Source organism: Neopelma chrysocephalum, unplaced genomic scaffold (assembly GCF_003984885.1).
Source record: "Neopelma chrysocephalum unplaced genomic scaffold, ASM398488v2 Primary Assembly neopelma1_174, whole genome shotgun sequence".
NCBI classification, from domain to species: domain Eukaryota; kingdom Metazoa; phylum Chordata; class Aves; order Passeriformes; family Pipridae; genus Neopelma; species Neopelma chrysocephalum.
Window position 1 is genome coordinate 953,294 of NW_020897836.1, and position 2,651 is coordinate 955,944.

Sequence of the window (2,651 nt, forward strand, 5' to 3'; positions counted from 1 at the left end):
AAGGTTTAGGAAAGGAAGGGAAGGTTTGGGAAAGGAAGGGAAGGTTTGGGAAAGGAAGGGAAGGTTTGGGAAATGAAGGGAAGGTTTGGGAAGGGAAAGGAAGGGACAGGAGGTTTGGGAAGGGAAGGTTTGGGAAACAAAGGGAAGGTTTGGGAAGGGAAGGTTTGGGAAAGTTTGGGAAGGGAAGGAAAGGAAAACTTTGCTGGGACAACTCTGTTCCAAAGGAACGCTGTCCACTTGGGAAAGCAGAGTGTGATGGTTTGTGGGCTGCAGCCCAAACCAGCTGGAATCTTCAGCACCGGAGGCAAAGCCCTGCTGGAAACGGAGGTGAGGAAGCTCTGAGGTGCTCAGGGGTCACCAAAGAGGGGTTGGGTGCCTGTCACGTGTGCCAGACTCCGCTTTTATCCAGACAATCCCTTTGGATCGCAGCAGGTGGTCGGACCAAGCCCCATGTGGTCACTCAAGAAGGACCCTTGGAGAATTCAGTCCATTTTTCTGATTCCTTTGTTTTCCAAGTCCAGCTCCTGAAGTTCTCTCTGGCCAACAAAGCCAGAGGGTCACAGGCACTTGGCTGCTCTGGGGGCTCTGGGCAGGCCTGGGCTTGGGTTTGAAGGCTCAGTGTGGAACAGCAACAAGCCCAGACTATCCCAGTCAGGAAGTGTAGAGAGTCAATAATGCCAACACGATCCCAGTTTGGAGGCAAGAAACTGGAATGGTTTATTTGGACTCACAAGTTCATATTTAAAGGGTTCAGGGTTTACATATTTAACAGGGGGTTTATATATTCGTTGTATTAAAACCGGGGGGGTTTCACAAGGATGAGGGAAGGGGAAAACCCAGGTTAACACATTTTTGGGATCTCAGGAATTACCTCATGGGAGAAACCCTATTTTATCCCGGGGGATTTATAGGGGAGGTTAGGTATTGGATATACATATGAAAAAGGGGGACACAGGGGGTATTATGCAGAGGTCTGATGAGATTAGGATGTGGATTCTCTGGCAGGACAGGTGATAACATCATGCAAGGAGTCTCTTCCATTCTGCTGGAGAAGGCAGGAAGAATCCACAAGGATGAGGGCAGTGAAAAGGGTTTTTCCCCAGCTTTCGTAGTTGATGGCTTTTTGCAGAGGCTGCTCAGTTCCCTCTCTGCAGATATTGTATTTTTGAATGCTACAAGGAAGAGAAATTGGGGTGTCTCTTCAACACCAGTGGGGTTGACCAGGAGAAGAGGCACCAGTTCTGGCTGCTGGGAGTGGGGTTGCAGCTGGTGACCTGTTACAGAGCAACAGCAGGGGCTGTCAGGCCGTGGGTCAGAGAATCCCAGGATCACTGAGGTTGGAAAAGGGCTCTGAGATCATCCAGTCCCCTCTGTGCCCGATCCCACCTTGTCCCCCAGCCCAGAGCACTCAGTGCCACGTCCTGTCATTCCTTGGACACCTCCAGGGCTGGGCACTCCAAACCTCCCTGGGCAGCCCCTGCCAATGCCTGACCACCCTTTCCATGGAGAAATTCCTCCTGATGTCCAACCTGAGCCTCCCCTGGCACAGCTGGAGGCCGTTCCCTCTCCTCCTGTCCCTTGTTCCCTGGGAGCAGAGCCCGACTCCCTCCCTGGGTCCCCCCTCCTGTCAGGGAGTTGCAGAGCCAGAAGGTCCCCCCTGAGCCTCCTTTTCTCCAGGCTGAGCTCCCCCAGCTCCCTCAGCTGCTCCTGCTGCTCCAGCCCCTTCCCCAGCTCCGTTCCCTTCCCTGCACACGCTCCAGCTCCTCTTTGCCGGCTCCAGACGACGGAGATACTCCGAGCTCACCTAATTTTCCCTGGTCGCTCCATCTCCCTTTCCTCTCCCGCAGCATTCCCGGTCTGTCCAAAGGCAGGGGAGAGCAGATGAGTGATTTCACTCCCCTGGAATTGCGTCGGTGCCATCTGCCGTGGCATATGCTGCTCCCACCACACACCGCCTGCTTTGATGAGCACACAAAATTGGATCCGCGGCAAGACGAGCCCCATCAAGGAGACGCCACCAGGATCTCTTGGATCCCGCCGAGCTGGGAACATTCCCGGCTCCGGGACGCCAAAAAAAGCGCCTTTTTTGGGAGGCTAAACCTCAGAGAAGTCAAAGGAAGGGGTATTTAGGAGGGCAGGCATATCACACACACGAGTTAAAGCCCGGCTTTGTTAATGAGGGTAATTAGAGCCGAGCTGCCATCAAAGGGAACACAATCCTGTTGTGTACACAAGCGGAGAAGAGTAAATACCCATTACTTTACCCGTCTGATCTTCCCGGAGGGATGAGGGGAATCAAAGGCTCCTGCCTGTTGACAAACGAGCTCCTTGAGTGCTTTGGGCTCGGGGTGGGAGGCTCGAGGCACGAGCTGCTCGTTCCTTTTCCAAGGAAAGTCCTTCCACAGCGCTCTGTCCCACTGGTGCTGCTCCTCGCCCGTCCCCAGGACCATCCTTGGTGTGGTCTTCCACCCTTTTTCATGAAAAATCTCCGCAGCCTCAACTGTATCATCCTCTCCTTGAAGGAAGGAACCAATTGCATGGAAAGTCTTGGAGGAGGGAGATGAATTTGTGGGAAGTCTTGGAGGAAGGAAGGAGCTGATTGCATGGAAAGTCTTGGAGGAGGAAGGAAGGAGATGATTTCGTGAGAAGTC

General features: G+C 53.5%; 1 long non-coding RNA gene across 2 annotated transcripts; it reads right to left on the minus strand.

The window, feature by feature from the left end:
• Window positions 1–950: 950 nt before the first annotated feature.
• Window positions 951–2,574, minus strand: LOC113976603. 2 transcript variants are annotated; one of them, XR_003537121.1, is made up of 3 exons: window positions 2,265–2,574; window positions 1,805–1,955; window positions 951–1,172 (listed from the first exon to the last, which is right to left on the minus strand). It is a non-coding gene; the product is annotated as an uncharacterized LOC113976603 (long non-coding RNA). The 2 variants fall into 2 exon arrangements; XR_003537120.1 differs by having other exon boundaries at window positions 1,805–1,958.
• Window positions 2,575–2,651: the final 77 nt, after the last annotated feature.